The sequence below is a fragment of the Amphiura filiformis genome, chromosome 8 (genome assembly GCF_039555335.1).
Source record: "Amphiura filiformis chromosome 8, Afil_fr2py, whole genome shotgun sequence".
In the NCBI taxonomy this organism is placed as follows: domain Eukaryota; kingdom Metazoa; phylum Echinodermata; class Ophiuroidea; order Amphilepidida; family Amphiuridae; genus Amphiura; species Amphiura filiformis.
The window spans coordinates 10,392,377-10,405,961 of record NC_092635.1 but is presented as its reverse complement, the minus strand read 5'-3'; the positions used below and the strand labels follow the sequence as shown (position 1 = coordinate 10,405,961).

General features: G+C 35.8%; 1 protein-coding gene across 1 annotated transcript in view; it reads right to left on the bottom strand.

Annotated features, from left to right (window-relative positions):
- Positions 1 to 379: 379 nt before the first annotated feature.
- The window catches only part of LOC140158592 (uncharacterized), a 44,598-nt gene continuing 31,392 nt past the window's right edge, over positions 380 to 13,585 (bottom strand). The window contains exons 12-15 of the mRNA XM_072181743.1: positions 11,336 to 11,790; positions 10,886 to 10,922; positions 9,662 to 9,771; positions 380 to 3,110 (exon numbers count right to left, since the gene is read on the bottom strand). The gene's annotated coding sequence lies outside the window, so the exon portion shown is untranslated. The remainder of the gene's footprint in view (positions 3,111 to 9,661; positions 9,772 to 10,885; positions 10,923 to 11,335; positions 11,791 to 13,585) is intronic.

The following is a 13,585-nucleotide window of genomic DNA, read 5'->3' as shown; positions in this document are numbered from 1 at the left end:
TTTTAACTAACATGATAAATGAATATCAATGCACTTGAATTCCACCTGTAAAACACTCAGAAAAACATTGTACTGTAGAGTTTTTTACATCCCTTTTCCTCCTTAACACGGCTGTGTACTCTAGACATTGTTTCTTTCGCGAAATTGAGTTTTTTTATATGTTTGTACTTTGTTATGTTTTTTATAAATACAAGGAATGAAAATCCAGATTTATAAACTCCAACTGCAATATTTTAAGGATTTTATTTCACTATTCCATTCGTGTTTGAAATTGAAAAGGAAAGAAAATCTTTGTTGTACCAGCAGGGTACACGAGCGCAACAACGCATAACGATGCGTATTACTCAATTTGGTAACGCACAGATACACTACACACACGTGACGCTTATCTGCATGCGTGGCGCATCTTATGGAAACACCACGGAAGCACTGATTTCACAAAAACCTATTTTTTCAAGTTCTTTCCCCCGATTTAAACATCAAGATATGAATAGATCTCACCCAAACTTCTCAAGGGGCTGTGGATTTACCCAATGTTCACATAATGTAAGGTAGAAAAACGAGAACTGCCGCATTCTCCTGTAAGCTTCGATCAAAGTGCAAAATGTGACGACTTTAAACTTTCAACGGCCTTTATTTCAATGTTCATTTTCTCTGTAAAATGACGATTTAGGTACACGATAACTCAATAAATACAGCATCTATATGTAAGCAATTATGCTCATCATAAAAAGCATGATTGACTCAAGAAACGGCTTTCCAATTTATTTCCGATCAGATGAGCAATGTCGTCACTAGTGTGTGAATGCTGCACCGGCATCAGCTGAATTCAAGTATGTTTAGAAGGCACAGGCATGGAACATTCAAATCTATGTATTATTTTATGGATGTTTGATTCTGAACTACTGGTGAAGGAAGAAATTACCTGCTAACCCCAACCTTCCTTAATTCTAGTGGTATCATTAAGTTCAGTAGGTTGGTTTACATTCCCTATTAGTTCTTGTTCTCATAATTTGAGTTCTTTTCATATTCTCAGATAATCTCCTTCCTTAAAGGGGCATTTTGTGATTTTAGCTTCCTGGTTTTAGAGCATGGCTCAAAAGATATCCACAAAAAAAGCTTATTTCCAAAATTTTAGTTGATTTGCATATTGAATTTGCGAGTTACGCATAATTACATGTATTACAGCACCCCATGCTATTGTGTTGTAATTTTGGGCTGTTGACAGCCCGAAAATACAAATTTGACGTAATCTTTGAAAAACTACCAAATATGCAAGAATACTTATATGCACACAATCATGATGTGCTCCTAGGTTTCTGATGGCATAAAAATCTCAACATTTTTTGAGTAAGTTCGGGCGATGAGGCTGTGGATCACAAAATACCCCTTTAACTAATAACATATTTCATTGCATTAATAACCGCCCATGCATCTATAAGCGCCCACCCAAACTGCCCATGCAAATCTGGATCATGACCTGAAACACAAGACATACTGATGATGATGGATGAATAATTTGGGCCATTTTTTATGCATTCAATTATGTTTAACAATGTAAAAATAAGTGCCCATCCAAAATGACTTTGTTAAGCACCCTGGGTTGTTAATGGAACGAATACGGTACTTCAAGAAATAGAAATCAAACTCAGATTTAAAGAGCATTTCGTGATCCACAGCATAATCCCCCACTTTTCTTAAAACAAACCTCTGGCTACATAATGGTTTTATGTACAAAAAATTTCTTGCAGATTAATTCGCTTAGCAAAGATATCGCGAAATTTAAATTTCGTTCTGGTATACCAGAACTGGTTCTGGTATACCAGAACGAAATTACAACACATTGTCCATGGAGCAGTGTAATACACATAATCATGCATAACTTGCAAATGCAAAATTGGAATCAACTTAAATCTTGGGAATAAGTGGATATCTACTGAAATATGTCATTAAATGAGGATGCTAAGATCAGGAAATACTCACTTTTAAGTTCTAATTTAATTTTTCTATCAATGGGTAAAAGTTTTGCAGTTGAAACAGTTGAAACCTTATGGAATATGTGCCCATCCACCACAAACTGGTCGTAAAGTCGGCATTTTCCATTTTGAGATGCAATCAAAAACAGTAATTGGATCAATGTTGAATATACTAGGAATTTGACCTTTGATGAACTACAACTTCACTTCCAGATGTCAGATGAAGCTGGTTGAGGTGTCATTTTGAAGCTGAAAGTGAACTCTTTCAAAATCTGCAATAAATAGAAAATGATCTAGAGCCGACTTTACTACCACTTCGTGGTGGATGGTCATATGTGTATTCCCACCTGTAAATCCTCAATGTTTCCTGGGGTATTTTGATTTTTCCATACCCTGATTAGTGGTACATTTGCAATAACACATACCCCTTGAATGGGTGACTTGTGTGAATATCAAATCTTACTGGAATTACATTGTTATTGCTAACTAATCCTGCTGTCATCCAAAATCTCTTGTATTTCTTTTCATGTCTATGAACATGCCTCTTCATCCTCCTGAAGTCATTTATGTAACGTTGGCAGTATTTGCACTTGAAGCAGGAAATAAACTTTGGATGGGAGACTTTCTTGTGCCAAGTAAGCATGGAATGAGATGTAAATCCTTTGTAACACAAACAACAGTATATCCTGTTGATTGTTAAGTATGTTGCACATGTATAATGATGCTTGATGTCCTCCATTCCACCATAATGCTTATTGCACCAAGGACATATGTGTAGCTTCATTTTTGCAAGCTTCAATTTCATCCATTTACCCTGGTTTGCCTGGCACTTGCACTGTTTTGCAGCATTGTGATGTGTCTTCAGATGTAATTTCACACTAGTCTGACTTAGAAATGCAATACCACAGTAACAACAGAAATACTGGTGCCACTTGGAATGAAGCAGTAACTGGACTGGATTCTTGAAATTGCACTCGCAGACATCGCAATGTAACCATTCCATTCTCGTCTTTATCTCCTCCTCCTCATCATCACTGTCAGCATCTGACGATGTTTCGAGATTAGCAAGTGATGTTTCCGATACTTCTGAAGCTGTTTCTGTTTCTTCTGAGTCACTGGAGAGACCATCTACAGCTAGGGAATAAAGGAGAATGAAATTCAGATTTGAACACTACGCAATAAAAATTCCTTTAAAAAGGAATAGGGCGAGCCACTGAGGAAGTGCCAAGATAAAGGTGTAGTTATTTTATTCGAACTGAAATGGGATTGTTCATAATAAGCACGTTTGTACGTTTGTCAAATGACAAGTAGGGCATGTAGTAAAAACACACTGCATAATTCTTGATAGGCAATTGTTGTCAAAAGGGTGGTTCAAAAGAAACACAAATAATTACTACAGACACATGCAATGTAGTTTTGTAATTTTAATAATACTGGAAAAAGAATCTTATAAAGATCGAGATAACATAAAAGCACCATCATAACACAGTAGTTATTACGTTGACATTATTATGTAAATAAGTTTATGTGCATCAGTCATATCCATAACAAAATATGAATGTCATTAGATTAGTGGTGGTTGGCATATGAATTGTTTACATGTGTTTGTTAAGTCAATTATAATGAAGATGAAAGACTTAAAAGTGAAAGTTTGGCATTATTTTGAGTTTTGTTCGTGCAAAAATATATAGTAATTTTAATTAAAATACATAAAACAGCGTAATTATGTTATAACAGCATGATTTATTACTCGGAGTTTCACGCCTAAAACGGCGATCATCAGATAAATAGCTGAACACTGAACTGTAACTCCAAAACAAAACAAATAAATTCACAGCGTTGAAAGCGTACGCGTCTTCACTAGAAAAGTTGAGTTTGTGTCCACGCGGGAAGTGCTTGGCCAGAAGCTTGATGAACGTATTCCCTACATTTGATTTCACGGCTTTGTTGTGCGGAGGGTTAAACCAGATGACTTTTCTGGTGCGGCGTCGTTTCTTCTTTGCTGATGGTCTTGTATCATTCTCCTTGGTGGTGTATTGAATGGATTCAGCGTGATCACTTGATTTCAGAGCTTCATCGTATCCGGGCGGCTTTCTTGAAGACGCCGTGGTTGGACGAAAGTGTGGAGATTCTTTTCCCAATGGCGATAGGGATGTGGTTGATGACGTGAGGTGGATGGTTGGATTGGGTATTGATGTAGACTGGATGGTCGTTGGGTTTTCTGTAGGCTTGATGTATACCGGTGTTGAGGTTAAGGTTAACATCCCGCGTGGACACAAACTCAACAAAATATTTAACAGGAACACTGTGAAAATCAGCTACAGTTGTATGAAAAATATGAAATCAATCATCAAATCCCACAACTCACAAATCACCAAAAAGCCAACCAAGTGCCATCAACAAAAAGTTGCAACTGTAGAGTCAAAGAAACCTGTCCCCTCCGTGGAAAGTGCATGACAAGTGCCTTAGTATATAAAGCCAGTGTAACTTCGAATACAGAATCTAAATCTTATATAGGACTTTCAGGTGGAACCTTTAAACAGAGGTTCAACAACCACACCAAATCATTCAAACATGACAAATATGAGAAGGAAACAGAACTCTCAAAATATGTATGGCAACTTAAAAGAAAAGGAAGTAACTACTCTATCCACTGGGAAATCTTGAAAGAATCAAACACACACAGGCGTGACTCAGGACAATGCAACCTATGCATTGAAGAGAAATTAGAAATACTGCGTGCGAAAGGGCCTAACACCCTCAATAATAAAACCGAACTCATCTCAAAATGCCGACACGGTCGGAAACCACCAAGCCGCGCAAAGAAAAAATAAATTGCGCACCTCATTACTTGCGTAGTTGCTACGCCTACCGCGCCTTCCGCATTTTAAAGAAACTTTTAAACATGCGCGCTGTCATACTTTTCTAGTGAAGACGCCAGACGCTTTCAACGCTGTGAATTTATTTGTTTTGTTTTGGAGTTACAGTTCAGTGTTCAGCTATTTATCTGATGATCGCCGCTTTTAGGCGTGAAACTCCGAGTAATAAATCATGCTGTTATAACATAATTACGCTGTTTTATGTATTTTATTACAAGCTCTACTATCTAATAGTATCGAGCACTATCTTCAGCTGTTTTGATTAACTATATATTATAGTAATTTTAATTATGTACATATTTACATTTGTAACTGGCAGGCTTAAAGCCATATTATAACATTTGCTGAGGAAGACGCCCTCACTGAATTTTTAAAATTCCTTTTTTTACACGATTAAATTGTACTTTATTAAACCAATATACCCTGCAAAAATCAAGACTCTGAGTTCTGTAGTTTCGTCAAAATCCGTGATTTTGAATTAAAGGCTGATTCAGCGCTTTATTATTACGATGGAATTATTAGTCGAACGCATAGACGATGTTCATAACTCAAAGTACGTCACGGCGTGCGGGACGGTGATATACACAACAAAGGGTCGTACCACAACATGACCAAAAGAGTGGTACGTATTAGCGACATATGCGCTGGTAGTAAATTCCAATTTTCTTTGCTTTGCCGTAGTTGTTCGGCTCAAAAATAAAAGGGATATATCTGACAGTAAAAGGTAACATTTTATGGCAAAGAAATGCTAATCTATTTTGTTTGAAAATGTTATAGCGTGATCAAATCGTGTAATTTACCTGATATCATGATGACAATGATAATGACTTGCGTGTGTTGTGAGAAGTGCATAAATCTTCTAACAATTCAATGCTATTTTATTACAACAAGTAAATGGACATCCTTCAATGCATGACACATCATGACATGGCCAATAACATGCCGTATTTTCATGCATAGCTTGGTATGGGCTAAATGCATGTACCCCATTTTTGAGAATCTCCTGTTCCCAACAGAAACAAATTTTTGATAAAGTAACCGTTTCTTATGTAAATTCAATATTTCCTCTAACCATCAATACCAAACATGTAGGCCTATTCTTTTGTGAAAAAAATATGCATGTACCCATTGCTTCGAAACCTATAAGTTTTACAACTCGCCACCCTCTGTTCCGGTCAAGTTCCATTGAAAACACATGCTCTGGGAATTACCCACCGATGAAGCGAAACCTCAACGGCCGGAGTCGATTTATGTGTCACTCATCCACTCCATAGCAATAGTAACACGCCCAATAGTTTCTGTCGACCCTAAAGCACATTCGAGCCAAATATCAAGGCATTCGACATATCATGTCCAATATTCATATATAGGCATCTTTCGATCTCAAACATTACATCAAATTACTAGTACATGCTAATGATCCACCGGGCAGCGCGTGATCGACTCATTTTATGAATGGCATGACGTCATTATACACACATAGCGGTAATGACGATCTGGGAGCACGCACTTTCAATGTTTTTAATGGTACTATAATATTCATTGATAGTTTAAAGCAATTTGTTCCTGGTTTTTATTACCTTTTTCCGTGCATCGTGACTTAATAATGAATTATTATCAGTATTCAAAAATTAAGTTTTAGAATTTGGGAAACATTACGTTGAAATAAAATCTGTGAATATAAACTAAATAAAATATTCATTTACTCTGCAATGTTCATGGCCGGGCTTGATGGGTAGGCCTAGTTTTTGTATTTTGGAAATTCTGTTTATTGGTTTTTCTTTTCCGTAGGCCTTTACAATTTATGAACAGATATTAAAGAAGAAAAATATTCCATTTATTTGCGTTTTTGCAATAAAATACATGCCTCCGTCCGGGCCTGGACGAGGGCATCACGAATCACGTCACCCCTCCCCGAATAAAGATTGCAGTTTCTCCTCGGTCCGTAACTCATTTGTTTGTCCATGTTGATGATGTGCATGCGCTGTGCGATCCTCTCTATCTCATTTACAAACAAAATTGATTGCTTTCATGGGGTCACATCAGGTCAATGCGTGATATAGCTCAACGACCAACTGTTGTTTATTCATTACTTCTGAAACAGCAGCGCGTTATGATTGGACCCTTTGGCTGTATGTAAATTAAGCAAGGCTAATTGTAGTTTGTCATCATGCCTGTGTTACAATAAATTTCATCAGAATAACATTTTCACATGTCATTTTTGTCTTTAGCTTTAAATGTGTCATAATATAAATGACGTTCTTTATAAGTTAACTTCCACGTTTACCCAAATATTATTAGCAGTATCAGGTCTCTCAATCTAGTATATACACAGATTTACAGCTCATCTTACCCCCCTTCAGAAAGTCCAATTGGCACGGTACATGTATAATAATTTACTTCGAATGGTACCTTGCGCCTTTTAGCTCCACTTATTCATTTACACCGATTAAAGGATTCTCGTTAAACCAGCAAGCCTGAGTGAGGGCGTTACTGATGTTACATCAGCAGAGCCAAGTGAAGGCCAAGTATCAGTAACATATTCTATACGCTATAGTAAAACAACAAGCACATGCAAGCAAGTATTTTGCCAGTATCAATAAAACTATAATGAGGCTATTAATGTAGCCCAACTGTACGTACAATCTGGCAATACCGCTCAGTCTGAGAGAAATGAAAAATATCTGTTGCAATTTTCTGATTTGCATAAAAGTAATGCTAGTTCATGGAAGTTGTAAAACAATTATTTCTTTTAATACAAACATATTCCTTGGTAAGACAACTTTATAGCACTGTTTGAATATCAACATGAAGAAGTAATCACAAATTTAAATGGACACTATCGCCTCTGTAGTTTCCTGATTACATAGACAGCACGAATATTTCATTTTTATTCTGAAACGCCGTGAAGAAGTAAGTAGTACAAAACCCAGCGCAATATGGGTCGAAAAAAGTCTCAGTCTCAGAGCTCCCGCACGCAATTGGTACACTTCCGGTTTAGTATATGTGAGCCCAGCACTACTTTTGTTTACCCAGTCAATTTTGATAAATACTTTTAGTACCGGTACGAGACAGAAGTTGTGACAGCATTTTTTTCATCTCTGTTTCAAGTCAGTTTTGCCTTTCGAAACTCGGGATCGCAAAATTTAAGTAAATTAACTGCCGATTTCTAATGCATCAAATCATATAAACAGGGTTTTTCAGCAATCTGGCAATTTTTTAGTGTAAAGTTGAGTTCTATTTTTGGTGCCGAATTCAGCTAACACGCGACAGCACTGCCAAGATCATATTACACGATTGATCGATATGCATCGGTCAAATTCATAATTCAATGATATTATTTATTTTTGTGGTTATGGAGGTTCCATGGGGCAATAATTTGAGCCAGGTGCCATTGGGCCCCCAATATTTAAAATCTTCAGGAGCATCTGGTATATACTTAAAAATAAAGAGAAAATTAACAAAATGTTGCTTTCCCGTGCAGTATGTTTGATGTAAAATTATACGGTAAAAAAACACACTTGTATCCAAATGAATAATGTCTTTGCTTGAATTGTATAATATATATTTGTCATTTTCTCTTATTGTCGTTTTTCACTGGTTCATACTGTGCTTTGATCTTGATGTAACAGCGCTACATTAAATGTACTTTTGTATGTATGTATGTATGTATGTACGGTACATACTCATGGTAGGGTTAATCTACTCTATACTTAACAAGTAGGCATAAACAGGTAAGCAAATCACTAAATAACAGTAATATTATATAATAGGTACAGTGTAACAGTGTCAAAATACAACATGTAACTTCACTTGTAAACATGCGTAGCATAATGTTCTTTCTAAATCGACAATTTTAAAGTTGACCCCATAATTTTGGATTTGACCTCATAATTTTGTAAAATCACAAATTATGGGGTCATGTTGACCCCATAATTTTGGATTTGACCTCATAATTTTGTAAAATCACAAATTATGGGGTCATGTTGACCCCATAGTTTTACTTAAGCCCTAACCCTGGTTGTGGAGGAAATAGGGGGTGATTTCTCAAACCACTGGGCCTCCTGCCATGGTGTTAACAAGATTTATAGCAATTTAACCCCATTTGACCTTTGGTTTGGGGGCGCAAAATACAGATTTTTTGTCTTCTGAGTATGGAAATCTGGATTTCAAAGTTGGCACGTCTGCTACATGGTTAGAGGGCGGAAGCGTGTAAAGTTTTATGACTCGGTACTGGCTACGGGCCTATCACCCGAACCCTTAGGATGACGGGTGAAAGGCCCATAGCCAGTACCAACGGGAAAAGAGCTATTTCCTCGACATATACCATGTAGTATTTGTTTTATTACACTGAACTTTGACTATACGGATGATGTCATGTAGATAAGGTTGTGTTGTTTGTCAGTGACCACTAATATGGCATGATTTGCCCATGAAAATTTATGAGGTGTAATATGCTGGCAAAGTTACGTAATAAATCGGATTAACTACCATAGCAATAGGTGAAAACAATTTTGAATATATCGCACTGCACTACAAGCCGGTTGAACCCATCACCTGTGGATGTCTGCAATTGTAGATTGAATACAATACCGGTCTTTTCAAAGATACTAATCTTACATGTGCGAGTTTCAGTATGACATGGTTCAATGCAGAGGTAACACGTGAACGCACCAGTGCAGCGGTATTCAAAAATTGTTTTCACCTATTGCTATGGTAGTTAATCCGATTATTACATAACTTCGCCAGCGACTAATACATCCTTGCAAATTTTAAATATGCATGTCCAATACAAACAGTTTTTACCGTTTTTAGCTTCTTTCATGTTGAACTTGATAGGTTTTCGAAGGCGGTGGTAGAACAGTGCTGGATCGGGTGTTTTTTCTACCCTGGTCTTGTCTTGGGTCTTGTCCATGCTTCAAAGAAAACAATGAAATAGGCACATTTTACTAAAATGATATTGACTTGTTTATTTATTCATTATTTATTCAGGAAATTCCATAAATACAAATGTACTGGTCTCCCTGGAAGACCTGATTATAATTATATATACATGAACATGATAATAACAAAATAAGAAATATATATCATACAAAATGAAAGAACCAAACATGATACAAAACAAAATGCAGCAATGTTGAGCTCAAATTATTACAAAAAACTTACAGACCAAAAAACTTTGAATCCATACAAACTCATTGAATTAAAATTGATACGAAGATTGGGAGGAAGCTTGTTCCAAGCAACTGAAGATGATGATCTGTAAAGGAAAGTTTTCTTTCCAGAAGAGGTTTTCCATATTGGAACAACCAAGCTGTTTTGAGATTGACCCCTTGTACATTTAGAATGTGTAGAATGAGTGAAGGTAAAATTATAAGATATTCAGGAGCAATTTGTGTGAGAAGTTAAAATAAGTAATTGATGCTCCCATCTACAATTGATGCTCTCAGCTACTTATGATCAACATATTTTTTATATGTTTTATGATCAACATCATTTTTAAAAGCACTTTTTAGGCACAAATTTTGCAAATTGAATATCTGAAGTGTTGAATACATTTATGTACTTCATAAATATGCAAAAATGTAAAACATGGACAAGTTGGATGGAATTCAAGACTATGTATCCTTAAATCTGTGTGTAGCACATACTGGCTATGCATGTATGCATGTACAGCTATACACTATACAGCATGTAAGCTCAGCATGAGGATCACAGTCAAGTTTGACAATTTCAATAAGCTTAACCATGTTAATCATGCATATGCATGCTCACTCTGTAAAATTACTGGTATTTAAATCTGTGTGTAGCACGTACTGGCTATGCAAACTTTGTCTAAATCTATGTTGTTTTACATTTAAATCTCACACAATCGGCACACAGAACAGGGCTCGCCTGACTGGGCTCATTTACTCCGCATACATGTGTAGGCTTCACATCCTTCAGGTATCACAAATTATTTCCCTATACTTTGTGTACTTCCCTATACTTTGTGTACAAAATGGGCTCTATTCAAATGGTTCTACCTACCTTACGTAGCGACTCATATTTTCAAAGAAACATTTTTCTGAAAGACAAAACAAATAAGCAAGTAAACAAACAAAAGAAATATATTGGTGACCATTGAATTTTCGAACTACTGGACCGCGAAGACTATCAAGTTTGTTCAGTCAATTTTTAGAATAGCGCCACTTGTAATAATATCACCTAAAAACAGGCTGTCTTGAGAAATGCATTTCAAAAATCCGAATAAGAACACAGAGTCTTTTTAAATCTTGGCAGATGATAGGAATCAAGCCTACATTCATTACCTGGCACAAATTTTTGATAAAATCTGCCAATTTTTTTTGATATTTGATATTCGTTTATTTTTGGTTAACTTTTAACCAAATTTAAATGGAAGGCCTTTAGAGACATTATTTGGTGATGTGAAATCTTCAACTGATAACATCAATGTGTAACCAATTACAATATACATACCTCTAAGGGGCAACGTTTCAAATGCTGCTTCAAAATCCCTCTTAATCCTGACTTCTGTCAAATTTGGTAGTGGTCCATGTTGTTTGTTTTCCTGGAAAACATGATGAAACTGCTCTTGAGTGGAAAATTCAGAAGCCAAAACTTTGCATGCCCAGAGTGGACTCTCAACTTCATGTAGCAGCAGCGATAGAAGTTACTCTTGGTAGAACCAATAAGCATCTTGCTGAACTTTGATTGAAGTTCGGAAGTGAAGATACATATTTGATCCTTTAGCCTTGGCGTATGTATCAAAGCCACTGAGTTGTCTTTACAGATTGCCCTAAAAAAGTACTCTTCCAGGCGAGGTATAGACATTTTGCGATTTCCTTTCATGATACTCAGCAAGGCGGACCACTTGACATAGAGGTAGCAAGAACTTTCTGAATCATCAGTCTTCACTTTCTCACTAGCAGATTCTGAAATTATATTTTAAAAAATAACAAAGGGGTGGGGTATGAACGTTTGGACAGTATTTATTGTGGGACATTAGAGCACATCAGACATATCGAATTGCATTCTGAATACGAAGAATGTCCTTCTGATATCAAATAATTTTCATTTTTGAAATTCGCAATGTAATACACATTTTATGGCAAATATTGATATTTAAAAGTATTCGAAGTAAACTTTATAAATCTGATGATTTATACTTAAATTGTATGCAGGTGGGATGAAAAGCCGACGATCAATTGAAAATGTTGACCTTTCAGTATTGAAAATATGGATTTTTTCCCAAAACACCAAAAAAATTAGGTCTTTTGGGGAAAAAAATCCATATCTTCAATATGAAAGATCAAAATTTTCAATTGATCATCAGCTTTTCCTCCCAGCTACATACACTTTAAGAATATGTCATTAGATTAAAGCCAAGAATTTTCTGCTTTACAACTGCTAAATTCCGCTTTGTAATTTTAGCACATTTCTGACATAATAAAATTTCACAAGAATCATTGCGATGTTGCAAAGTTGGGATGGGTGATTGGGTATCATGGCTGCAATGGGAGGTCGGACAGGCGTTATACGGTAAATCTATGACGGATTTTACTTTATTTTGATGAATTTTGAAGACCCATTTCATTTAGTATTTTATTTATTTCTTTTCAATTACATTTTATTTTTTTCTAGGTCATTTTTGCTTATTTTAAAAAAAAATTTTCTCAGAAAGCGTTTTCCGCTTTACTTCCGAATTCCGCGATTTTCGCGGAATTTCCGCAACGCGGAAAATTCTTGGCTTTACATTAGATTGATAAAATTTACTTCGAGGACTGTTAAATATCAAAAATGTGAAAAATATCAAATTTTAATAATTTGTTATAAAATTTGTATTATATCGTGAATTTCATATTGAAAATTATTTGATAGCAGAAAGACATTCTTCGTATTCAGAATGCAATTCGATATGTCTGAGGTGCTCTCATGTCCCACAAATAATACTGTCGAAACGCTCAAAACGCGCATTCCAGATCCCTTAATGGTGCATATATTGTGTTTACATTGAACAGCCAGAAATATTCTGTGGAATTTTTAGCTGGCATACAAGTCGTGGATTTGAAATTTCTATTGAGATAAGCTCAGGGTTGTTGATTTGTTTGATTTTTTTTTTTAATATAAAAATTGGAATTATTTGTATTTAAATCGGACTTTAAAAAAAAAAATTTTATTCCAAGAACTGCTTTACCCCACATTAATGTCAAAAGAGTATCAGTGGAATGCTAGTTATATGCACAATCCTACCAGGTATTTACAACTTAAAAGTTGATTTAAATCAGTAATTAAAAAAAAATCAAGTGATTTAACAACGCAGGATAAGCTTGCTGAAATATACTAAATGATGTTCAATTGTTGACCTCAAGTCATGCCATAATGACTGGCTTCTCATGCTAAAGGTCACATGCACAGATGCATGCATGGGCCGTTAATAGCAATTTTCAATAACCATATCTGTGGAACCGTAAGTCCAATTGTGATGGAGTTTTCTTCAAAAAAAAAAGCTCTGCAAATGGCACATGAAACGAAAAATGAAAGTTTATGTTGCTTGACATTAGACTCATTTTGCTTGATCACATCACATATTTTATCAGAAGATTTGATGAAAAATAACTTTTTGTTTCTGCATGCTGACGTTGGACGCTGCAGAGAGTTTGGATTATCCTTACCCTGTGGCAAACACAAAGTGGCAACTTGATGAACTTGCAAATGAACAAGGTGGTT